Genomic DNA, 27,981 nt, shown 5'->3' on the forward strand with positions numbered 1-27,981 from the left:
TTAGTCACTCTAAAATGAAGCTTTTGGGATGTTCTTGAAATTTCCATGTTTGAAACCCAAAACGACCTCTCTTCATGCTAGACTTCATAAGATCGACTGAGTTTAGGGTTAGGGGGTGTAACACCCCGGTCTAGCTCTAAGACCGGAATGCTACCACACACATCCTTAAAGGAATTGAAATCCTAATGTATCATAAAATTAGGCAAAGTCTAACATATAAATACTACCATCAACAATCATGCTTGCAGTAGCACATAATTTCAGCATTAAGGATAACCAACGCATCATTTCCAAGATGGAAACAACCGTATGAGCTCCAAAGATTTCCGCTAACATAGGTTCAACAAAATAAAGTTACAAGAATGAGACTAAACAGTTTGAACCGCTAAGAATTACATTTTGGTTCTTCTAACAATTTGAGGAAGCTAATATAAACAAGATTTGCTATTGTGTGTGTGATGAGGTAGAATGGTCTACTCCCAATCCCATGCATGACGACTCCATCAAACACCTGAAAAGTTTGGTGACAACAAGGGTGAGCTCACCGGCTCAACAAGCACAGCGGAATGATAAACAACAGTGCAACATCTCATCTCAGGTTATGGAACCTATCAATTATAGATTCTATTTATTTCCTACTTAATTAGGTTGTACTAGCAAAAGACTCCATTAGCACAAGCTAGACGGTTAGATATAACACATGGCACAGTGTTTCTAACAAATAAAGAAGACTATTATCATCACTGCGTTAACAAATCTATAAAGGCTACTCGCGCAATCTATTTTCTTGCTGGTAGAAAACATATTAGGAAATGTATTAGTCTGAACTAAGAATTGTAAGTCATTCGTATCCCAAACCTGCAACTCACTCCTCACTCCTGTATAAATAACGTTTCGTCACATAGAGCAGCATCCATGGCATTCCTCAAAAGTCACACAAGTAACGATCACACATGTCACCTCTTGTTAGCAAGCAAAACAATATCACAAAATCACCATTGGTTAGCGTAATGGAAAGTACAGCCAAGAAAGTGTCACTCACCACAATACAAGGTAACACACCTAATGGCGTTATTGGTATAAGTAGATTTATATCAATGCACATGTTCATATTCATCTTATTTTATTTATGTCTTTGTTTCATCCCATCTCATTGCTGATACCGGTAAAGTTTGAGTGGCACCCGTCGGCATCCACCCACTCCAACTCGTGGAGGGTGCCTCCAATGTGGATCGCAACCCATCATTGAAGGTCTCATGGTTTCTATTGCTAGCATCTCATCTCATTACTTTTACCGGTATAGCTGAGTAGATGCCCGTCGACATCTACTCAATCCAACTTGTGGAGGGTGCCTCCAATGTGGATCGCAACCCATCATTGAAGGTCTCATTAAATGCATTAACATGGTCATGTTTTATTCCAGTTCATCTTTAAACTCAACACTGAGGATGTCACCCCGCTACAGCAGCACTTAACTATGCAATAACAATACGGAGAATTCATCGTAAACACACAAGTCTCATCAAACAACATATCAACACAAGGAACTAATGGTTGCAGCCTAAAAGAATGCATATTTAGTGGTAAGGGAATAGTTGGGGATGGGAGATCACACTGTGATTACCATCCCACATGTACTTGCCTTTTAGCGCCCGATGGAGTGACCTCACAAATCAATCAACAAGACAAAGAACAATCACCTGTTAAGCAAGAAGATAAAAATCACAACCATTGCATTTGGAAGCATCACACGGAATGAACATAAGCGTCGATTCTATGCGCCATCATCAACCTCTCAGATATTCCTAAGCCCAATCTTCCAGGTTCCAATCTCGACAAATAATATGCATTCTTCTATATATATATATATATATATATATATCCATTACTTGATAACTTTGACTCTAAAGTAATTTTCAAATAAACAAGATTAACCACTCAGTAATAGGTATTTAGTTTACCAAGTACAAAATAGGACATGCCATGTGTTATTCGCATAGAACCATATAACCCGGAACAGGGAAAATTATATCATTACTAATATCTATAAGACATTATGCATATTCAAGGTGTTGTGCAAATAATTATAATTCAGCCTAGGAACATGGTTATTATCCGACAGACAAATGACTGCACGGATCGAAATACTGTTACAGCATAGCATCACCGCTAAGACCGTATTTTCCAAACCACTCATCGGAAAAATGCAAATGACCACTCTATGGAAAGCTAAAAACGATACCTACAGAATTACTATTATACATATTCTCAAATTTGGCACGGTGTAAGAGCAGTTTGCCTCGAACTATACTGCACCAGTAGATCAAATAGATTTGCATCTCAAAATCCAATAATAGCTCACGAGTCTCTGAAACCTCAAAGACTAAATTCGAATTATGTGCTTGAATCACACAATGTTAATATAACTCAGCATCGCACATGCCAGCAGAGCAATCTAACAAGAATTAGTTTATTTCGGGAGTTACCCTCGATGCACAACATGTAGAACGGATGAAGTCGTCGTGGTCGTCGTCACTCGAGTGGCAGCTCCTCTTCACCATTCATACTCCTCCAGGTTATTGCGTCTCCAGGACTTCTCCTTTGCTGGTTCATAGGGGATATTAGAGATGGGAGGGGTCAATCAGATCTGCCAGAGGTGGCACCAGCGGCTGGTGGTTGTGTGGCGGCACGGGCAGGGACGCCCATCGGAGATGCTTGACTGCGTGCAAGGTAGGAGGCCGGAGGTAGCGGATGCAGATGGGCAGCGGTTTGCCGTTAGGGTTAGGGAGAAGGGCAGCTCGGCTGGGTGCTAGAGAATTGGGACTAATGTGTAAAGGCAGGGAACAAACCGCTCCTTCATATAAGTTCCTAAATGGTTCAGCTCCTCAGATAAATAAAAAACAAGACTCGTACATAGCCTAACAGCGGAAGGTCACCATGCTATGGTTAACTCAACTGATGCCCTCTATACTTGTTTGTTATTATCCTAATAATTTTGTACTAACAAATTCAGAATACACAAGAAAGAGATGAACAAAGAAATTCGATGACCCGTCCCATGTATATATGTTTTCCAATCTACTGTCTAGTTACAGTATATAACTCGTGTATAATACTGCTATGGAAAAATTTCATACTTTTCAATCTTCTAAAAAAAATAAACGATTCTAAAGCGTGTATAAACTTTGGGGTATTACATTCTCACCCCCTTAAACAGAATTCGTCCCCGAATTCTCACCCACGTTAGCATCATAAAAGCACACCATAACCCAATACTTCTAATATTTATCAAAACTTTTCTCACATGCCTCACAAACAGAACTATTTTAATTCTCGCGCTATCTATACCCACAACACTAGGTCATCTCATGCATATAGGTGGAGCATCCAAGGTGCCTCCAAACCACACACTTACGGTTTCAAATCAAACAACTACTCGGCTAAGCGTGTAAATATCCATTCATATCATATCCAAAAAGTTGCATCCTTTATCTAAGCACTAAATATGGAACAAACATCAATTCATTGTTAATACTCAACCAAAAAAAAAGTAGAACCAGTACTACCATACACCCAGCAATAACTCGAACGGGCTCACAGAATAATCCGCTTCTCGAACAATTCTTCCTAAAGAACTCATCTATTACTTAACTCGCAAAAGCATCGCAAGTTTTTAACAACCACACACTCTATAAATATGGCCCAAAACTCAAATGCAATGATACAAGGGACTAATAATGCAGTTGAGTGAAATTATCCAAAATAGTCAGTAAGAGGAAGCAAGAGTTATTCGCAGATCCAATTGCGCAAACAGATAATCTACATGTCAACAAGGTAATTTCCAAGGAACAACACATCACACTTTGAGCAATCAAATTCTCACGAGGAGCAACATCAATTAAAACCTTTCCGACCTTGCTAGAACATGCTAACAAAATATTTTCAACCCAGTCAATTACAAAGCAATGATTTCACCCTGGAAATCAAAACTACACAACAATCCTTCAAATTATTTTAAAAATAATATATACCAATTATACGGCTGAAACATGATACAATATACCACAATACTAACCGGCCACACAACTGTATGTACATCACTACGTCCTAAGGCACACTTAAAAAAAAAAACTAGCCGGAGAGACCAACAAGGTCTGAGCTAAAATATAACAAAAATTATCACATCTCTGTTGGTTTAAAGAAGGAAGAACCAGAACATAACTCTACAGTAAAACCACTTTGAAGCATCGTCTTAACCAAGAAACATGATACACCTCTCCCGTGTAGCCGAAGTGTGTAGCACGAGTAAGCAGAATGGTTAGCTAGGCCATCTGTTACCAATGCTACCCACTCAATACTCAGGGTAAGTTGGATCATATATACAACCTTCCATACAAACTAATCTCCAGTTGTCATGAAATGATTACATGGGCACGAACAAAATGTTCGAGGTCGACCCCCACTTAGTCAATCCCTGACGCATTTTCTAGCTCTTAAGAATGAAAACCTACTCAAAACCCCACTCGTCGCTGAAAACAAGATAATGAGCAACAAAAAGGAGGAGCCAGGATTTTGGGTGATCGCACGCAGAACAAACTAAGCAACACTCTGCTACATTTAAATCGATGTCAGGTCACCAACAAAATTTCTTGGATCTTCCTAGAGTAAAAAAAAACAGGTGATATGATGCACAGCTGTAACAGAACAACACCGAATTCCACCACATGCCGTTATGGTATGCCCAACACATTTGTCTGCCAAACAGGGCAAACTGAAAAAACATTGCACCTCACCACTCTTTTAACTCGGGAACAGATTTGCGAAACAAAGTTCAAAGTTAAGAACCTAAATGCTCAAAAGTAAGATGACCATTCTTTTAAACACAAGACACAGGACTACATATTTTATTAGGCATTAACATACAGCATCAAATCTGCTAAACAAAATGCAGGATTGATTTTATAATCTAGCCAGTTACACGGTATTGACTCTATAATCTAGCCAGCTACGGAACCTCGTCTACACCTCTGATAGGCAAAACACAGAAAGATATGATCTGAACAGCATAATGTCCAATGAAGACACACACACACCAATATTATTTGAAGACATAAAACTTTATTTTCTTGACACACGCCCTAAGGTTCATTATTTTGGGTTAGCAGAAATCGCCAAGATGGTATAAATCTTACAAGCAAAACCAATATCTATGACAGGAAAATCCGTAGCAGAAGATGCTCAAGCTGAGACAAAAAGAGACTGAAAAGCTTAAAACTTCATCCATAATTTCTATATGTAGACCAATACAAAATTAAGGGTCAAACAACCCAGATTTAACCGGAAGCTTCAAAATGTTTATTAAATCTAACACATAGATACTGCTTCACATTTTCTTTTTCTTTTCCCCTTTTATGTACAAACTAAGTTATTAGCTGGTTAAACAACATCAAGTCGCAGAAGTGAAATTCACTACCATGCTACGGAAGTTAGCTAGTTCTCTCTGGTTGCAATCAAGCAATAGTTACTGAAAGGCAAGCACTAGCATTAGTTAACCAATATGCATTAACCATTCGTAAACCATCTTATGCACCCTTGGGGAGCCAGAATAGAACTACTCGCCAAGGTTGGATATTTTATATATAGGATCAACTCTACCGCTAATATTATCACCCTATTTGTATACTAGCATACACTCATAGCTGTTTTCGAAAAGTCTCCTAGTCCTAACCAAGCAACAAATACCAAGGGCTAGGGCATCAATAAAGTGAACAAATAGTACCACGGTAGCAGTTTGCCAACAGCAGCAGCACTAATGTCCACCCCAAACTAGCAAACACACAACCCAACTATGCATTAGAAGCAACACAATCACAAGTTCTAAGCTTTCACATCAAAGACAACATAATGTAACCATCTTGTATCAAATATAATTGATGATCTGAATAGCGGAAGAACATGTGCAATGCATGACCCAAACCCATCCTATTGTGCACGAGTGTGTCAAGTTTTAACGTTTCATTATCCTATATATAAGCTTTTAGAGTTGCATTACCCTAGAACGAAAAGTTCAAAATTTTAAGTTGTTAACAAGCTGGTCACATTTTAATTTGCAAACGTATCTAAATATCATCTCTATACCAGAGACCTGAAGCCAGGCTCTGATACCAACTGTAACACCCCGGTCTAGCTCTAAGACCGGAATGCTACCACACACATCCTTAAAGGAATTGAAATCCTAATGTATCATAAAATTAGGCAAAGTCTAACATATAAATACTACCATCAACAATCATGCTTGCAGTAGCACATAATTTCAGCATTAAGGATAACCAACGCATCATTTCCAAGATGGAAACAACCGTATGAGCTCCAAAGATTTCCGCTAACATAGGTTCAACAAAATAAAGTTACAAGAATGAGACTAAACAGTTTGAACCGCTAAGAATTACATTTTGGTTCTTCTAACAATTTGAGGAAGCTAATATAAACAAGATTTGCTATTGTGTGTGTGATGAGGTAGAATGGTCTACTCCCAATCCCATGCATGACGACTCCATCAAACACCTGAAAAGTTTGGTGACAACAAGGGTGAGCTCACCGGCTCAACAAGCACAGCGGAATGATAAACAACAGTGCAACATCTCATCTCAGGTTATGGAACCTATCAATTATAGATTCTATTTATTTCCTACTTAATTAGGTTGTACTAGCAAAAGACTCCATTAGCACAAGCTAGACGGTTAGATATAACACATGGCACAGTGTTTCTAACAAATAAAGAAGACTATTGTCATCACTGCGTTAACAAATCTATAAAGGCTACTCGCGCAATCTATTTTCTTGCTGGTAGAAAACATATTAGGAAATGTATTAGTCTGAACTAAGAATTGTAAGTCATTCGTATCCCAAACCTGCAACTCACTCCTCACTCCTGTATAAATAACGTTTCATCACATAGAGCAGCATCCATGGCATTCCTCAAAAGTCACACAAGTAACGATCACACATGTCACCTCTTGTTAGCAAGCAAAACAATATCACAAAATCACCATTGGTTAGCGTAATGGAAAGTACAGCCAAGAAAGTGTCACTCACCACAATACAAGGTAACACACCTAATGGCGTTATTGGTATAAGTAGATTTATATCAATGCACATGTTCATATTCATCTTATTTTATTTATGTCTTTGTTTCATCCCATCTCATTGCTGATACCGGTAAAGTTTGAGTGGCACCCGTCGGCATCCACCCACTCCAACTCGTGGAGGGTGCCTCCAATGTGGATCGCAACCCATCATTGAAGGTCTCATGGTTTCTATTGCTAGCATCTCATCTCATTACTTTTACCGGTATAGCTGAGTAGATGCCCGTCGACATCTACTCAATCCAACTTGTGGAGGGTGCCTCCAATGTGGATCGCAACCCATCATTGAAGGTCTCATTAAATGCATTAACATGGTCATGTTTTATTCCAGTTCATCTTTAAACTCAACACTGAGGATGTCACCCCGCTACAGCAGCACTTAACTATGCAATAACAATACGGAGAATTCATCGTAAACACACAAGTCTCATCAAACAACATATCAACACAAGGAACTAATGGTTGCAGCCTAAAAGAATGCATATTTAGTGGTAAGGGAATAGTTGGGGATGGGAGATCACACTGTGATTACCATCCCACATGTACTTGCCTTTTAGCGCCCGATGGAGTGACCTCACAAATCAATCAACAAGACAAAGAACAATCACCTGTTAAGCAAGAAGATAAAAATCACAACCATTGCATTTGGAAGCATCACACGGAATGAACATAAGCGTCGATTCTATGCGCCATCATCAACCTCTCAGATATTCCTAAGCCCAATCTTCCAGGTTCCAATCTCGACAAATAATATGCATTCTTCTATATATATATATATATATATATATCCATTACTTGATAACTTTGACTCTAAAGTAATTTTCAAATAAACAAGATTAACCACTCAGTAATAGGTATTTAGTTTACCAAGTACAAAATAGGACATGCCATGTGTTATTCGCATAGAACCATATAACCCGGAACAGGGAAAATTATATCATTACTAATATCTATAAGACATTATGCATATTCAAGGTGTTGTGCAAATAATTATAATTCAGCCTAGGAACATGGTTATTATCCGACAGACAAATGACTGCACGGATCGAAATACTGTTACAGCATAGCATCACCGCTAAGACCATATTTTCCAAACCACTCATCGGAAAAATGCAAATGACCACTCTATGGAAAGCTAAAAACGATACCTACAGAATTACTATTATACATATTCTCAAATTTGGCACGGTGTAAGAGCAGTTTGCCTCGAACTATACTGCACCAGTAGATCAAATAGATTTGCATCTCAAAATCCAATAATAGCTCACGAGTCTCTGAAACCTCAAAGACTAAATTCGAATTATGTGCTTGAATCACACAATGTTAATATAACTCAGCATCGCACATGCCAGCAGAGCAATCTAACAAGAATTAGTTTATTTCGGGAGTTACCCTCGATGCACAACATGTAGAACGGATGAAGTCGTCGTGGTCGTCGTCACTCGAGTGGCAGCTCCTCTTCACCATTCATACTCCTCCAGGTTATTGCGTCTCCAGGACTTCTCCTTTGCTGGTTCATAGGGGATATTAGAGATGGGAGGGGTCAATCAGATCTGCCAGAGGTGGCACCAGCGGCTGGTGGTTGTGTGGCGGCACGGGCAGGGACGCCCATCGGAGATGCTTGACTGCGTGCAAGGTAGGAGGCCGGAGGTAGCGGATGCAGATGGGCAGCGGTTTGCCGTTAGGGTTAGGGAGAAGGGCAGCTCGGCTGGGTGCTAGAGAATTGGGACTAATGTGTAAAGGCAGGGAACAAACCGCTCCTTCATATAAGTTCCTAAATGGTTCAGCTCCTCAGATAAATAAAAAACAAGACTCGTACATAGCCTAACAGCGGAAGGTCACCATGCTATGGTTAACTCAACTGATGCCCTCTATACTTGTTTGTTATTATCCTAATAATTTTGTACTAACAAATTCAGAATACACAAGAAAGAGATGAACAAAGAAATTCGACGACCCGTCCCATGTATATATGTTTTCCAATCTACTGTCTAGTTACAGTATATAACTCGTGTATAATACTGCTATGGAAAAATTTCATACTTTTCAATCTTCTAAAAAAAATAAACGATTCTAAAGCGTGTATAAACTTTGGGGTATTACAGGGGGTAGATACATGATTTGTATGGTTTGAATATGTCCAAACCTTGTTAATTTATCAACTTGAATGCTTACTATATGACATAAGAAGACTATATGCTTTTGTTTTTCATTTTTCTGATTTTTTTGAATTTTATGCCCATATATTTGAATCTTGGTCAAATCCTAGGTTTGACAAAGATTTAAACAATTTTAAATTATGAAAATGAAAAGGTAAGCATGGATCCTTATTAGTCACTCTAAAATAAATCTTTTGGGAGGTTCTTGAAATTTCCATGTTGGAAACCCAAAACCACTTCTCTTCATGATTGACTTCATAAGATAGAGTTTAGGGTTTTAGGGGTAGATATATACATGATTTTTCTGGTTTGAATATATCTAGACCTTGTTTATCAACTTGAATGCTTACTATACATATGACATAAGAATGCTATGTGCTTTGTTTTTTCATTCTCTTTTGATTTTTTTCTAAATTTTTAGGCCCATTTGAATCTTGGTCAAATTCTTGGTTTGACCAAGATTTAAACAAGTTTAAAACATGAAAATAAAAAAAAAAGTCTGTATCCTTCTTAGTCACTCTAAAATGGAAGCTTTTGGGATGTTCTTGAAATTTCCATGTTTGAAACCGAAAACGACTTCCCTTCATGCTAGACTTCATAAGATCGACAGGGGGTAGATACATGATTTGTCTGGTTTGGATATATCTAGACCTTGTTTATCAACTTGAATGCTTACTATATGACATAAGAAGACAATGTGATTTGGTTTTTCATTTTTCTGATTTTTTTGAATATTGTGCCCACCCATTTGTATCTTCATCAAATCCTAGGTTTGACCAGGATTTAAACAAGTTTAAAACATGAAATGAAAAGATAAGCCTGGATCCTTCTTAGTCACTCTAAAATGAAGCTTTCGGGAGGTTCTTGAAATTTCCATGTTTGAAACCCAAAACCACTTCTCTTCATGATTGACTTCATAAGACAGAGTTTTGAGTTTTAGGGGTAGATATATACATGATTTTTCTGGTTTGAATATATATGTCTAGACCTGGTTTATCAACTTGAATGCTTACTATACATATGACATAAGAATGCTATGTGCTTTGGTTTTTTCATTCTCTTTTGATTTTTTTTCTAAATTTTTAGGCCCCCATTTGAATCTTGGTCAAATCTTTGGTTTGACAAGGATTTAAACAAGTTTAAAACATGAAAATGAAAAGGGAAGTCTGTATCCTTCTTAGTCACTCTAAAATGGAAGCTTTTGGGATGTTCTTGAAATTTCCATGTTTGAAACCGAAAATGACTTCCCTTCATGCTAGACTTCATAAGATCGACAGGGGGTAGATACATGATTTGTCTGGTTTGGATATATCTAGACCTTGTTTATCAACTTGAATGCTTACGATATGATATAAGAAGACAATGTGATTTGGTTTTTCATTTTTCTGATTTTTTTGAATATTGTGCCCACCCATTTGTATCTTCATGAAATCCTAGGTTTGACCAAGATAATTTAAACAAGTTTAAAACATGAAAATGAAAAGGGAAGCATGTAACCTTCTCAGTCACTTTAAAATGAAGTTTTTGGGAGGTTTTTAAAATTTCCATGTTTGAAACCCAAAACCACTTCTCTTCATGCTTGACTTCATAAGACAAAGTTTAGGGTTAGGGGGTATAGATACATGATTTGTAGGGTTTGAATATGATGTACTTTGGTTTTTCATTTTTCTGATTTTTTTAATTTTCTGCGCATTTGAATCATATCTTGGTCAAGTTTAACACGTGAAAACGAATAAGTAAGCCTGGATCCTTCTTAGTCACTCTAAAATGAAGCTTTTGGGAGGTTCTTGAAATTTCCATGTTTGAAACCCAAAACCACTTCTCTTCATGATTGACTGAGTTTAATTTGGGTTTTAGGGGTAGATATATACATGATTTTTCTGGTTTGAATATATATATGTCTAGACCTTGTTTATCAACATGAATGCTTACTATACATATGACATAAGAATGCTATGTGCTTTGGTTTTTCATTCTTTTGATTTTTTTCTGAATTTTTTAGGGCCATTTGAATCTTGGTCAAATCCTTGGTTTGACCAAGATTTAAACAAGTTTAAAACATGAAAATGAAAAGGGAAGTCTGTATCCTTCTTATTTACTCTAAAATGAAGCTTTTGGGATGTTCTTGAAATTTCCATGTTTGAAACCCAAAACGACTTCCCTTCATGCTAGACTTCATAAGATCGACAGGGGGTAGATACATGATTTGTCTGGTTTGGATATATTTAGACCTTGTTTATCAACTTGAATGCTTACGATATGACATAAGAAGACTATGTGATTTGGTTTTCCATTTTTCTGATTTTTTTGAATTTTGTGCCCACCCATTTGTATCTTCGTCAAATCCTAGGTTTGACCAAGATAATTAAAACAAGTTTAAAACATGAAAATGAAAAGGGAAGCATGTATCCTTCTTAGGCACTATAAAATGAAGCTTTTGGGAGGTTTTTGAAATTTCCATGTTTGAAACCCAAAACCACATCTCTTCACATGCTTGACTTCATAAGACAGAGTTTAGGGGTTAGGGGTATAGATACATGATTTGTCTGGTTGGAATATGTCTAGACATTGTTTATCAACTTTAATGCTTACTATATGACATAAGAAAAATAATGTCATGTAAATGAGTTAACTTGGATTTCCTACCCTTGAATCCATAGGAAACTTTGTTCTAATGCACTATAATAATCAACCGAGTTTTTACACCAACAGGTCTGTCACTTACGTGTGGTGCCCACGCGTGAGGTCCCACACTTCAGTGAGCACAAGTCACGTGCAATAGGTACGCACACTCCCAGCCATCTTCTTTGTCAAGAGAAGACGCATCAGGATGCGTATTGGAAGTCTGTGGGTCCTTCTGGATCCTTCGGTTGTCCCTCTCACAAAAAAAACAAATCTCTCTCATTCTCGGCCTCGCTCGCTCACTCGCTCGCACCTCCTGCTCACTGACAAACCCTGCACAAAAGTCAACATCATCACCCGAAAAAGGGGAGACACCATAATGCTCTCCCTTCTTCTCTCCTTCCGAGTGATCCCTCTTCCTCCGAGTTTCACTCGACGGGCAAACACACATGTGCTTATAGTAATAATAAAAAGGTAGAAAAATCAACCTACGAATCTATAATTAAATAGGTTAAACTAGGGTTTTGCCCAAGTACTACAGATCAAGGTTCAAACCTTGTTTATCAACTTGAATATGCTTACTATATGACATAAGAAGACTATGTACTTTGGTTTTCATTTTTCTGATTTTTTTAATTTTCTGCGCATTTGAATCTTGGTCAAATCCTAGGTTTGACCAAGATTTAGACAAGTTTAACACGTGAAAACGAATAAGTAAGCCTGGATCCTTCTTAGTCATTCTAAAATGAAGCTTTTGGGATGTTCTTGAAATTTCCATGTTTGAAACCCAAAACGACCTCTCTTCATGCTAGACTTCATAAGATCGACTGAGTTTAGGGTTAGGGGGTAGATACATGATTTGTATGGTTTGAATATGTCCAAACCTTGTTAATTTATCAACTTGAATGCTTACTATATGACATAAGAAGACTATATGCTTTTGTTTTTCATTTTTCTGATTTTTTTGAATTTTATACCCATATATTTGAATCTTGGTCAAATCCTAGGTTTGACAAAGATTTAAACAAGTTTAAATTATGAAAATGAAAAGGTAAGCATGGATTCTTATTAGTCACTCTAAAATAAATCTTTTGGGAGGTTCTTGAAATTTCCATGTTTGAAACCCAAAACCACTTCTCTTCATGATTGACTTCATAAGACAGAGTTTAGGGTTTTAGGGGTAGATATATACATGATTTTTCTGGTTTGAATATGTCTAGACCTTGTTTATCAACTTAAATGCTTACTATACATATGACATAAGAATGCTATGTGCTTTGTTTTTTCATTCTCTTTTGATTTTTTTCTAAATTTTTAGGCCCATTTGAATCTTGGTCAAATCCTTGGTTTGACCAAGATTTAAACAAGTTTAAAACATGAAAATAAAAAAGGAAGTCTGTATCCTTCTTAGTCACTCTAAAATGGAAGCTTTTGGGATGTTCTTGAAATTTCCATGTTTGAAACCGAAAACGACTTCCCTTCATGCTAGACTTCATAAGATCGACAGGGGGTAGATACATGATTTGTCTGGTTTGGATATATCTAGACCTTGTTTATCAACTTGAATGCTTACGATATGACATAAGAAGACAATGTGATTTGGTTTTTCATTTTTCTGATTTTTTTGATTATTGTGCCCACCCATTTGTATCTTCATCAAATCCTAGGTTTGACCAGGATTTAAACAAGTTTAAAACATGAAATGAAAAGATAAGCCTGGATCCTTCTTAGTCACTCTAAAATGAAGCTTTCGGGAGGTTCTTGAAATTTCCATGTTTGAAACCCAAAACCACTTCTCTTCATGATTGACTTCATAATAAGACAGAGTTTAGGGTTTTAGGGGTAGATATATACATGATTTTTCTGGTTTGAATATATATGTCTAGACCTGGTTTATCAACTTGAATGCTTACTATACATATGACATAAGAATGCTATGTGCTTTGGTTTTTTCATTCTCTTTTGATTTTTTTTCTAAATTTTTAGGCCCCCATTTGAATCTTGGTCAAATCTTTGGTTTGACAAGGATTTAAACAAGTTTAAAACATGAAAATGAAAAGGGAAGTCTGTATCCTTCTTAGTCACTCTAAAATGGAAGCTTTTGGGATGTTCTTGAAATTTCCATGTTTGAAACCGAAAATGACTTCCCTTCATGCTAGACTTCATAAGATCGACAGGGGGTAGATACATGATTTGTCTGGTTTGGATATATCTAGACCTTGTTTATCAACTTGAATGCTTACGATATGACATACGAAGACAATGTGATTTGGTTTTTCATTTTTCTGATTTTTTTGAATATTGTGCCCACCCATTTGTATCTTCATGAAATCCTAGGTTTGACCAAGAGAATTTAAACAAGTTTAAAACATGAAAATGAAAAGGGAAGCATGTAACCTTCTCAGTCACTTTAAAATGAAGTTTTTGGGAGGTTTTTGAAATTTCCATGTTTGAAACCCAAAACCACTTCTCTTCATGCTTGACTTCATAAGACAAAGTTTAGGGTTAGGGGGTATAGATACATGATTTGTATGGTTTGAATATGATGTACTTTGGTTTTTCATTTTTCTGATTTTTTTAATTTTCTACGCATTTGAATCATATCTTGGTCAAGTTTAACACGTGAAAACGAATAAGTAAGCCTGGATCCTTCTTAGTCACTCTAAAATGAAGCTTTTGGGAGGTTCTTGAAATTTCCATGTTTGAAACCCAAAACCACTTCTCCTCATGATTGACTGAGTTTAATTTGGGTTTTAGGGATAGATATATACATGATTTTTCTGGTTTGAATATATATGTCTAGACCTTGTTTATCAACATGAATGCTTACTATACATATGACATAAGAATGCTATGTGCTTTGGTTTTTCATTCTTTTGATTTTTTTCTGAATTTTTTAGGGCCATTTGAATCTTGGTCAAATCCTTGGTTTGACCAAGATTTAAACAAGTTTAAAACATGAAAATGAAAAGGGAAGTCTGTATCCTTCTTATTTACTCTAAAATGAAGCTTTTGGGATGTTCTTGAAATTTCCATGTTTGAAACCCAAAACGACTTCCCTTCATGCTAGACTTCATAAGATCGACAGGGGTAGATACATGATTTGTCTGGTTTGGATATATTTAGACCTTGTTTATCAACTTGAATGCTTACGATATGACATAAGAAGACTATGTGATTTGGTTTTCCATTTTTCTGTTTTTTTGAATTTTGTGCCCACCCATTTGTATCTTCGTCAAATCCTAGGTTTGACCAAGATAATTAAAACAAGTTTAAAACATGAAAATGAAAAGGGAAGCATGTATCCTTCTTAGGCACTATAAAATGAAGCTTTTGGGAGGTTTTTGAAATTTCCATGTTTGAAACCCAAAACCACATCTCTTCACATGCTTGACTTCATAAGACAGAGTTTAGGGGTTAGGGGTATAGATACATGATTTGTCTGGTTGGAATATGTCTAGACATTGTTTATCAACTTTAATGCTTACTATATGACATAAGAAAAATAATGTCATGTAAATGAGTTAACTTGGATTTCCTACCCTTGAATCCATAGGAAACTTTGTTCAAATGCACTATAATAATCAACCGAGTTTTTACACCCACAGGTCTGTCACTTACGTGTGGTGCCCACGCGTGAGGTCCCACACTTCAGTGAGCACAAGTCACGTGCAATAGGTACGCAAACTCCCAGCCATCTTCTTTGTCAAGAGAAGACGCATCAGATGCGTATTGGAAGTCTGTGGGTCCTTCTGGATCCTTCGGTTGTCCCTCTCACAAAAAACAAATCTCTCTCATTCTCGGGCTCGCTCGCTCGCTCGCCGCACCTCCTGCTCACCGACAAACCCTGCACAAAAGTCAACATCATCACCCGAAAAAGGGAGACACCATAATGCTCTCCCTTCTTCTCTCCTTCCGAGTGATCCCTCTTCCTCCGAGTTTCACTCGACGGGCAAACACACATGTGCTGCATAGTAATAATAAAAAGGTAGAAAAATCAACCTACGAATCTATAATTAAATAGGTTAAACTAGGGTTTTGCCCAGTACTACAGATCAAGGTTCAAACCTTGTTTATCAACTTGAATATGCTTACTATATGACATAAGAAGACTATGTACTTTGGTTTTCATTTTTCTGATTTTTTTAATTTTCTCATAAGCATTTGAATCTTGGTCAAATCCTAGGTTTGACCAAGATTTAGACAAGTTTAACACGTGAAAACGAATAAGTAAGCCTAGATCCTTCTTAGTCACTCTAAAATGAAGCTTTTGGGATGTTCTTGAAATTTCCATGTTTGAAACCCAAAACGACCTCTCTTCATGCTAGACTTCATAAGATCGACTGAGTTTAGGGTTAGGGGGTAGATACATGATTTGTATGGTTTGAATATGTCCAAACCTTGTTAATTTATCAACTTGAATGCTTACTATATGACATAAGAAGACTATATGCTTTTGTTTTTCATTTTTCTGATTTTTTTGAATTTTATGCCCATATATTTGAATCTTGGTCAAATCCTAGGTTTGACAAAGATTTAAACAAGTTTAAATTATGAAAATGAAAAGGTAAGCATGGATCCTTATTAGTCACTCTAAAATAAATCTTTTGGGAGGTTCTTGAAATTTCCATGTTTGAAACCCAAAACCACTTCTCTTCATGATTGACTTCATAAGACAGAGTTTAGGGTTTTAGGGGTAGATATATACATGATTTTTCTGGTTTGAATATGTCTAGACCTGGTTTATCAACTTGAATGCTTACTATACATATGACATAAGAATGCTATGTGCTTTGGTTTTTCATTCTCTTTTGATTTTTTTTTCTAAATTTTTAGGCCCCCATTTGAATCTTGGTCAAATCTTTGGTTTGACAAGGATTTAAACAAGTTTAAAACATGAAAATGAAAAGGGAAGTCTCAGATCCTTCTTAGTCACTCTAAAATGGAAGCTTTTGGGATGTTCTTGAAATTTCCATGTTTGAAACCGAAAATGACTTCCCTTCATGCTAGACTTCATAAGATCGACAGGGGGTAGATACATGATTTGTCTGGTTTGGATATATCTAGACCTTGTTTATCAACTTGAATGCTTACGATATGACATAAGAAGACAATGTGATTTGGATTTTCATTTTTCTGATTTTTTTGAATATTGTGCCCACCCATTTGTATCTTCATGAAATCCTAGGTTTGACCAAGATAATTTAAACAAGTTTAAAACATGAAAATGAAAAGGGAAGCATGTAACCTTCTCAGTCACTTTAAAATGAAGTTTTTGGGAGGTTTTTGAAATTTCCATGTTTGAAACCCAAAACCACTTCTCTTCATGCTTGACTTCATAAGACAAAGTTTAGGGTTAGGGGGTATAGATACATGATTTGTATGGTTTGAATATGATGTACTTTGGTTTTTCATTTTTTCTGATTTTTTTAATTTTTTGCGCATTTGAATCATATCTTGGTCAAATCCTAGGTTTGACCAAGATTTAGACAAGTTTAACACGTGAAAACGAATAAGTAAGCCTGGATCCTTCTTAGTCACTCTAAAATGAAGCTTTTGGGAGGTTCTTGAAATTTCCATGTTTGAAACCCAAAACCACTTCTCTTCATGATTGACTGAGTTTAATTTGGGTTTTAGGGGTAGATATATACATGATTTTTCTGGTTTGAATATATATGTCTAGACCTTGTTTATCAACATGAATGTTTACTATATATACATATGACATAAGAATGCTATGTGCTTTGGTTTTTCATTCTTTTGATTTTTTCTGAATTTTTAGGGCCATTTGAATCTTGGTCAAATACTTGGTTTGACCAAGATTTAAACAAGTTTAAAACATGAAAATGAAAAGGGAAGTCTGTATCCTTCTTATTTACTCTAAAATGAAGCTTTTGGGATGTTCTTGAAATTTCCATGTTTGAAACCCAAAACGACTTCCCTTCATGCTAGACTTCATAAGATCGACAGGGGTAGATACATGATTTGTCTGGTTTGGATATATTTAGACCTTGTTTATCAACTTGAATGCTTACGATATGACATAAGAAGACTATGTGATTTGGTTTTCCATTTTTCTGATTTTTTTGAATTTTGTGCCCACCCATTTGTATCTTCGTCAAATCCTAGGTTTGACCAAGATAATTAAAACAAGTTTAAAACATGAAAATGAAAAGGGAAGCATGTATCCTTCTTAGGCACTATAAAATGAAGCTTTTGGGAGGTTTTTGAAATTTCCATGTTTGAAACCCAAAACCACATCTCTTCACATGCTTGACTTCATAAGACAGAGTTTAGGGGTTAGGGGTATAGATATATGATTTGTCTGGTTGGAATATGTCTAGACATTGTTTATCAACTTTAATGCTTACTATATGACATAAGAAAAATAATGTCATGTAAATGAGTTAACTTGGATTTCCTACCCTTGAATCCATAGGAAACTTTGTTCTAATGCACTATAATAATCAACCGAGTTTTTACACCAATAGGTCTGTCACTTACGTGTGGTGCCCACGCGTGAGGTCCCACACTTCAGTGAGCACAAGTCACGTGCAATAGGTACGCAAACTCCCAGCCATCTTCTTTGTCAAGAGAAGACGCATCAGGATGCGTATTGGAAGTCTGTGGGTCCTTCTGGATCCTTCGGTTGTCCCTCTCACAAAAAAACAAATCTCTCTCATTCTCGGCCTCGCTCGCTCGCTCGCACCTCCTGCTCACTGACAAACCCTGCACAAAAGTCAACATCATCACCCGAAAAAGGGGAGACACCATAATGCTCTCCCTTCTTCTCTCCTTCCGAGTGATCCCTCTTCCTCCGAGTTTCACTCGACGGGCAAACACACATGTGCTGCATAGTAATAATAAAAAGGTAGAAAAATCAACCTACGAATCTATAATTAAATAGGTTAAACTAGGGTTTTGCCCAGTACTACAGATCAAGGTTCAAACCTTGTTTATCAACTTGAATATGCTTACTATATGACATAAGAAGACTATGTACTTTGGTTTTCATTTTTCTGATTTTTTTAATTTTCTGCGCATTTGAATCTTGGTCAAATCCTAGGTTTGACCGAGATTTAGACAAGTTTAACACGTGAAAACGAATAAGTAAGCCTGGATCCTTCTTAGTCACTCTAAAATGAAGCTTTTGGGATGTTCTTGAAATTTCCATGTTTGAAACCCAAAACGACCTCTCTTCATGCTAGACTTCATAAGATCGATCGAGTTTAGGGTTAGGGGGTAGATACATGATTTGTATGGTTTGAATATGTCCAAACCTTGTTAATTTATCAACTTGAATGCTTACTATATGACATAAGAAGACTATATGCTTTTGTTTTTCATTTTTCTGATTTTTTTGAATTTTATGCCCATATATTTGAATCTTGGTCAAATCCTAGGTTTGACAAAGATTTAAACAATTTTAAATTATGAAAATGAAAAGGTAAGCATGGATCCTTATTAGTCACTCTAAAATAAATCTTTTGGGAGGTTCTTGAAATTTCCATGTTTGAAACCCAAAACCACTTCTCTTCATGATTGACTTCATAAGACAGAGTTTAGGGTTTTAGGGGTAGATATATACATGATTTTTCTGGTTTGAATATGTCTAGACCTTGTTTATCAACTTGAATGCTTACTATACATATGACATAAGAATGCTATGTGCTTTGTTTTTTCATTCTCTTTTGATTTTTTCTAAATTTTTAGGCCCATTTGAATCTTGGTCAAATCCTTGGTTTGACCAAGATTTAAACAAGTTTAAAACATGAAAATAAAAAGGAAGTCTGTATCCTTCTTAGTCACTCTAAAATGGAAGCTTTTGGGATGTTCTTGAAATTTCCATGTTTGAAACCGAAAACGACTTCCCTTCATGCTAGACTTCATAAGATCGACAGGGGGTAGATACATGATTTGTCTGGTTTGGATATATCTAGACCTTGTTTATCAACTTGAATGCTTACGATATGACATAAGAAGACAATGTGATTTGGTTTTTCATTTTTCTGATTTTTTTGAATATTGTGCCCACCCATTTGTATCTTCATCAAATCCTAGGTTTGACCAGGATTTAAACAAGTTTAAAACATGAAATGAAAAGATAAGCCTGGATCCTTCTTAGTCACTCTAAAATGAAGCTTTCGGGAGGTTCTTGAAATTTCCATGTTTGAAACCCAAAACCACTTCTCTTCATGATTGACTTCATAATAAGACAGAGTTTAGGGTTTTAGGGGTAGATATATACATGATTTTTCTGGTTTGAATATATATGTCTAGACCTGGTTTATCAACTTGAATGCTTACTATACATATGACATAAGAATGCTATGTGCTTTGGTTTTTCATTCTCTTTTGATTTTTTTTCTAAATTTTTAGGCCCACATTTGAATCTTGGTCAAATCTTTGGTTTGACAAGGATTTAAACAAGTTTAAAACATGAAAATGAAAAGGGAAGTCTGTATCCTTCTTAGTCACTCTAAAATGGAAGCTTTTGGGATGTTCTTGAAATTTCCATGTTTGAAACCGAAAATGACTTCCCTTCATGCTAGACTTCATAAGATCGACAAGGGGTAGATACATGATTTGTCTGGTTTGGATATATCTAGACCTTGTTTATCAACTTGAATGCTTACGATATGACATACGAAGACAATGTGATTTGGTTTTTCATTTTTCTGATTTTTTTGAATATTGTGCCCACCCATTTGTATCTTCATGAAATCCTAGGTTTGACCAAGAGAATTTAAACAAGTTTAAAACATGAAAATGAAAAGGGAAGCATGTAACCTTCTCAGTCACTTTAAAATGAAGTTTTTGGGAGGTTTTTGAAATTTCCATGTTTGAAACCCAAAACCACTTCTCTTCATGCTTGACTTCATAAGACAAAGTTTAGGGTTAGGGGGTATAGATACATGATTTGTATGGTTTGAATATGATGTACTTTGGTTTTTCATTTTTCTGATTTTTTTAATTTTCTGCGCATTTGAATCATATCTTGGTCAAGTTTAACACGTGAAAACGAATAAGTAAGCCTGGATCCTTCTTAGTCACTCTAAAATGAAGCTTTTGGGAGGTTCTTGAAATTTCCATGTTTGAAACCCAAAACCACTTCTCCTCATGATTGACTGAGTTTAATTTGGGTTTTAGGGATAGATATATACATGATTTTTCTGGTTTGAATATATATGTCTAGACCTTGTTTATCAACATGAATGCTTACTATACATATGACATAAGAATGCTATGTGCTTTGGTTTTTCATTCTTTTGATTTTTTCTGAATTTTTTAGGGCCATTTGAATCTTGGTCAAATCCTTGGTTTGACCAAGATTTAAACAAGTTTAAAACATGAAAATGAAAAGGGAAGTCTGTATCCTTCTTATTTACTCTAAAATGAAGCTTTTGGGATGTTCTTGAAATTTCCATGTTTGAAACCCAAAACGACTTCCCTTCATGCTAGACTTCATAAGATCGACAGGGGGTAGATACATGATTTGTCTGGTTTGGATATATTTAGACCTTGTTTATCAACTTGAATGCTTACGATATGACATAAGAAGACTATGTGATTTGGTTTTCCATTTTTCTGATTTTTTTGAATTTTGTGCCCACCCATTTGTATCTTCGTCAAATCCTAGGTTTGACCAAGATAATTAAAACAAGTTTAAAACATGAAAATGAAAAGGGAAGCATGTATCCTTCTTAGGCACTATAAAATGAAGCTTTTGGGAGGTTTTTGAAATTTCCATGTTTGAAACCCAAAACCACATCTCTTCACATGCTTGACTTCATAAGACAGAGTTTAGGGGTTAGGGGTATAGATACATGATTTGTCTGGTTGGAATATGTCTAGACATTGTTTATCAACTTTAATGCTTACTATATGACATAAGAAAAATAATGTCATGTAAATGAGTTAACTTGGATTTCCTACCCTTGAATCCATAGGAAACTTTGTTCAAATGCACTATAATAATCAACCGAGTTTTTACACCCACAGGTCTGTCACTTACGTGTGGTGCCCACGCGTGAGGTCCCACACTTCAGTGAGCACAAGTCACGTGCAATAGGTACGCAAACTCCCAGCCATCTTCTTTGTCAAGAGAAGACGCATCAGGATGCGTATTGGAAGTCTGTGGGTCCTTCTGGATCCTTCGGTTGTCCCTCTCACAAAAAAAACAAATCTCTCTCATTCTCGGGCTCGCTCGCTCGCTCGCTCGCACCTCCTGCTCACTGACAAACCCTGCACAAAAGTCAACATCATCACCCGAAAAAGGGGAGACACCATAATGCTCTCCCTTCTTCTCTCCTTCCGAGTGATCCCTCTTCCTCCGAGTTTCACTCGACGGGCAAACACACATGTGCTGCATAGTAATAATAAAAAGGTAGAAAAATCAACCTACGAATCTATAATTAAATAGGTTAAACTAGGGTTTTGCCCAGTACTACAGATCAAGGTTCAAACCTTGTTTATCAACTTGAATATGCTTACTATATGACATAAGAAGACTATGTACTTTGGTTTTCATTTTTCTGATTTTTTTAATTTTCTGCGCATTTGAATCTTGGTCAAATCCTAGGTTTGACCAAGATTTAGACAAGTTTAACACGTGAAAACGAATAAGTAAGCCTAGATCCTTCTTAGTCACTCTAAAATGAAGCTTTTGGGATGTTCTTGAAATTTCCATGTTTGAAACCCAAAACGACCTCTCTTCATGCTAGACTTCATAAGATCGACTGAGTTTAGGGTTAGGGGGTAGATACATGATTTGTATGGTTTGAATATGTCCAAACCTTTGTTATCTTATCAACTTGAATGCTTACTATATGACATAAGAAGACTATATGCTTTTGTTTTTCATTTTTCTGATTTTTTTGAATTTTATGCCCATATATTTGAATCTTGGTCAAATCCTAGGTTTGACAAAGATTTAAACAAGTTTAAATTATGAAAATGAAAAGGTAAGCATGGATCCTTATTAGTCACTCTAAAATAAATCTTTTGGGAGGTTCTTGAAATTTCCATGTTTGAAACCCAAAACCACTTCTCTTCATGATTGACTTCATAAGACAGAGTTTAGGGTTTTAGGGGTAGATATATACATGATTTTTCTGGTTTGAATATGTCTAGACCTGGTTTATCAACTTGAATGCTTACTATACATATGACATAAGAATGCTATGTGCTTTGGTTTTTCATTCTCTTTTGATTTTTTTCTAAATTTTTAGGCCCCCATTTGAATCTTGGTCAAATCTTTGGTTTGACAAGGATTTAAACAAGTTTAAAACATGAAAATGAAAAGGGAAGTCTGTATCCTTCTTAGTCACTCTAAAATGGAAGCTTTTGGGATGTTCTTGAAATTTCCATGTTTGAAACCGAAAATGACTTCCCTTCATGCTAGACTTCATAAGATCGACAGGGGGTAGATACATGATTTGTCTGGTTTGGATATATCTAGACCTTGTTTATCAACTTGAATGCTTACGATATGACATAAGAAGACAATGTGATTTGGATTTTCATTTTTCTGATTTTTTTGAATATTGTGCCCACCCATTTGTATCTTCATGAAATCCTAGGTTTGACCAAGATAATTTAAACAAGTTTAAAACATGAAAATGAAAAGGGAAGCATGTAACCTTCTCAGTCACTTTAAAATGAAGTTTTTGGGAGGTTTTTGAAATTTCCATGTTTGAAACCCAAAACCACTTCTCTTCATGCTTGACTTCATAAGACAAAGTTTAGGGTTAGGGGGTATAGATACATGATTTGTATGGTTTGAATATGATGTACTTTGGTTTTTCATTTTTTCTGATTTTTTTAATTTTTTGCGCATTTGAATCATATCTTGGTCAAATCCTAGGTTTGACCAAGATTTAGACAAGTTTAACACGTGAAAACGAATAAGTAAGCCTGGATCCTTCTTAGTCACTCTAAAATGAAGCTTTTGGGAGGTTCTTGAAATTTCCATGTTTGAAACCCAAAACCACTTCTCTTCATGATTGACTGAGTTTAATTTGGGTTTTAGGGGTAGATATATACATGATTTTTCTGGTTTGAATATATATGTCTAGACCTTGTTTATCAACATGAATGTTTACTATATATACATATGACATAAGAATGCTATGTGCTTTGGTTTTTCATTCTTTTGATTTTTTCTGAATTTTTAGGGCCATTTGAATCTTGGTCAAATACTTGGTTTGACCAAGATTTAAACAAGTTTAAAACATGAAAATGAAAAGGGAAGTCTGTATCCTTCTTATTTACTCTAAAATGAAGCTTTTGGGATGTTCTTGAAATTTCCATGTTTGAAACCCAAAACGACTTCCCTTCATGCTAGACTTCATAAGATCGACAGGGGGGTAGATACATGATTTGTCTGGTTTGGATATATTTAGACCTTGTTTATCAACTTGAATGCTTACGATATGACATAAGAAGACTATGTGATTTGGTTTTCCATTTTTCTGATTTTTTTGAATTTTGTGCCCACCCATTTGTATCTTCGTCAAATCCTAGGTTTGACCAAGATAATTAAAACAAGTTTAAAACATGAAAATGAAAAGGGAAGCATGTATCCTTCTTAGGCACTATAAAATGAAGCTTTTGGGAGGTTTTTGAAATTTCCATGTTTGAAACCCAAAACCACATCTCTTCACATGCTTGACTTCATAAGACAGAGTTTAGGGGTTAGGGGTATAGATATATGATTTGTCTGGTTGGAATATGTCTAGACATTGTTTATCAACTTTAATGCTTACTATATGACATAAGAAAAATAATGTCATGTAAATGAGTTAACTTGGATTTCCTACCCTTGAATCCATAGGAAACTTTGTTCTAATGCACTATAATAATCAACCGAGTTTTTACACCAATAGGTCTGTCACTTACGTGTGGTGCCCACGCGTGAGGTCCCACACTTCAGTGAGCACAAGTCACGTGCAATAGGTACGCAAACTCCCAGCCATCTTCTTTGTCAAGAGAAGATGCATCAGATGCGTATTGGAAGTCTGTGGGTCCTTCCGGATCCTTCGGTTGTCCCTCTCACAAAAAACAAATCTCTCTCATTCTCGGCCTCGCTCGCTCGCTCGCACCTCCCCGCTCACCGACAAACCCTGCACAAAAGTCAACATCATCACCCGAAAAAGGGAGACACCATAATGCTCTCCCTTCTTCTCTCCTTCCGAGTGATCCCTCTTCCTCCGAGTTTCACTCGACGGGCAAACACACATGTGCTGCATAGTAATAATAAAAAGGTAGAAAAATCAACCTACGAATCTATAATTAAATAGGTTAAACTAGGGTTTTGCCCAAGATTACAGATCAAGGTTCAAACCTTGTTTATCAACTTGAATATGCTTACTATATGACATAAGAAGACTATGTACTTTGGTTTTCATTTTTCTGATTTTTTTAATTTTCTGCGCATTTGAATCTTGGTCAAATCCTAGGTTTGACCGAGATTTAGACAAGTTTAACACGTGAAAACGAATAAGTAAGCCTGGATCCTTCTTAGTCACTCTAAAATGAAGCTTTTGGGATGTTCTTGAAATTTCCATGTTTGAAACCCAAAACGACCTCTCTTCATGCTAGACTTCATAAGATCGACCGAGTTTAGGGTTAGGGGTAGATACATGATTTGTATGGTTTGAATATGTCCAAACCTTGTTAATTTATCAACTTGAATGCTTACTATATGACATAAGAAGACTATATGCTTTTGTTTTTCATTTTTCTGATTTTTTTGAATTTTATGCCCATATATTTGAATCTTGGTCAAATCCTAGGTTTGACAAAGATTTAAACAATTTTAAATTATGAAAATGAAAAGGTAAGCATGGATCCTTATTAGTCACTCTAAAATAAATCTTTTGGGAGGTTCTTGAAATTTCCATGTTTGAAACCCAAAACCACTTCTCTTCATGATTGACTTCATAAGACAGAGTTTAGGGTTTTAGGGGTAGATATATACATGATTTTTCTGGTTTGAATATGTCTAGACCTTGTTTATCAACTTGAATGCTTACTATACATATGACATAAGAATGCTATGTGCTTTGTTTTTTCATTCTCTTTTGATTTTTTTCTAAATTTTTAGGCCCATTTGAATCTTGGTCAAATCCTTGGTTTGATCAAGATTTAAACAAGTTTAAAACATGAAAATAAAAAAGGAAGTCTGTATCCTTCTTAGTCACTCTAAAATGGAAGCTTTTGGGATGTTCTTGAAATTTCCATGTTTGAAACCGAAAACGACTTCCCTTCATGCTAGACTTCATAAGATCGACAGGGGTAGATACATGATTTGTCCTGGTTTGGATATATCTAGACCTTGTTTATCAACTTGAATGCTTACGATATGACATAAGAAGACAATGTGATTTGGTTTTTCATTTTTCTGATTTTTTTGAATATTGTGCCCACCCATTTGTATCTTCATCAAATCCTAGGTTTGACCAGGATTTAAACAAGTTTAAAACATGAAATGAAAAGATAAGCCTGGATCCTTCTTAGTCACTCTAAAATGAAGCTTTCGGGAGGTTCTTGAAATTTCCATGTTTGAAACCCAAAACCACTTCTCTTCATGATTGACTTCATAATAAGACAGAGTTTAGGGTTTTAGGGGTAGATATATACATGATTTTTCTGGTTTGAATATATATGTCTAGACCTGGTTTATCAACTTGAATGCTTACTATACATATGACATAAGAATGCTATGTGCTTTGGTTTTTCATTCTCTTTTGATTTTTTTTCTAAATTTTTAGGCCCACATTTGAATCTTGGTCAAATCTTTGGTTTGACAAGGATTTAAACAAGTTTAAAACATGAAAATGAAAAGGGAAGTCTGTATCCTTCTTAGTCACTCTAAAATGGAAGCTTTTGGGATGTTCTTGAAATTTCCATGTTTGAAACCGAAAATGACTTCCCTTCATGCTAGACTTCATAAGATCGACAAGGGGTAGATACATGATTTGTCTGGTTTGGATATATCTAGACCTTGTTTATCAACTTGAATGCTTACGATATGACATAAGAAGACAATATGATTTGGTTTTTCATTTTTCTGATTTTTTTGAATATTGTGCCCACCCATTTGTATCTTCATGAAATCCTAGGTTTGACCAAGATAATTTAAACAAGTTTAAAACATGAAAATGAAAAGGGAAGCATGTAACCTTCTCAGTCACTTTAAAATGAAGTTTTTGGGAGGTTTTTGAAATTTCCATGTTTGAAACCCAAAACCACTTCTCTTCATGCTTGTCTTCATAAGACAAAGTTTAGGGTTAGGGGTATAGATACATGATTTGTATGGTTTGAATATGATGTACTTTGGTTTTTCATTTTTTCTAATTTTTTTAATTTTTTGTGCATTTGAATCATATCTTGGTCAAATCCTAGGTTTGACCAAGATTTAGACAAGTTTAACACGTGAAAACGAATAAGTAAGCCTGGATCCTTCTTAGTCACTCTAAAATGAAACTTTTGGGAGGTTCTTGAAATTTCCATGTTTGAAACCCAAAACCACTTCTCTTCATGATTGACTGAGTTTAATTTGGGTTTTAGGGGTAGATATATACATGATTTTTCTGGTTTGAATATATATGTCTAGACCTTGTTTATCAACATGAATGCTTACTATATATACATATGACATAAGAATGCTATGTGCTTTGGTTTTTCATTCTTTTGATTTTTTCTGAATTTTTAGGGCCATTTGAATCCTGGTCAAATCCTTGGTTTGACCAAGATTTAAACAAGTTTAAAACATGAAAATGAAAAGGGAAGTCTGTATCCTTCTTATTTACTCTAAAATGAAGCTTTTGGGATGTTCTTGAAATTTCCATGTTTGAAACCCAAAACGACTTCCCTTCATGCTAGACTTCATAAGATCGACAGGGGGTAGATACATGATTTGTCTGGTTTGGATATATTTAGACCTTGTTTATCAACTTGAATGCTTACGATATGACATAAGAAGACTATGTGATTTGGTTTTCCATTTTTCTAATTTTTTTGAATTTTGTGCCCACCCATTTGTAACTTCG

General features: G+C 35.8%; 1 long non-coding RNA gene across 1 annotated transcript; it reads right to left on the reverse strand.

Moving 5' to 3' along the window:
- Positions 1–224: 224 nt before the first annotated feature.
- On the reverse strand, positions 225–9,229 carry LOC139830983 (uncharacterized). The gene is made up of 5 exons (XR_011744693.1): positions 8,538–9,229; positions 7,696–7,753; positions 2,487–6,564; positions 1,643–1,700; positions 225–511 (listed from the first exon to the last, which is right to left on the reverse strand). It is a non-coding gene; the product is annotated as an uncharacterized lncRNA (long non-coding RNA).
- Positions 9,230–27,981: the final 18,752 nt, after the last annotated feature.

This window comes from Lolium perenne, chromosome 5, assembly GCF_019359855.2.
Source record: "Lolium perenne isolate Kyuss_39 chromosome 5, Kyuss_2.0, whole genome shotgun sequence".
In the NCBI taxonomy this organism is placed as follows: Eukaryota; Viridiplantae; Streptophyta; class Magnoliopsida; order Poales; family Poaceae; genus Lolium; species Lolium perenne.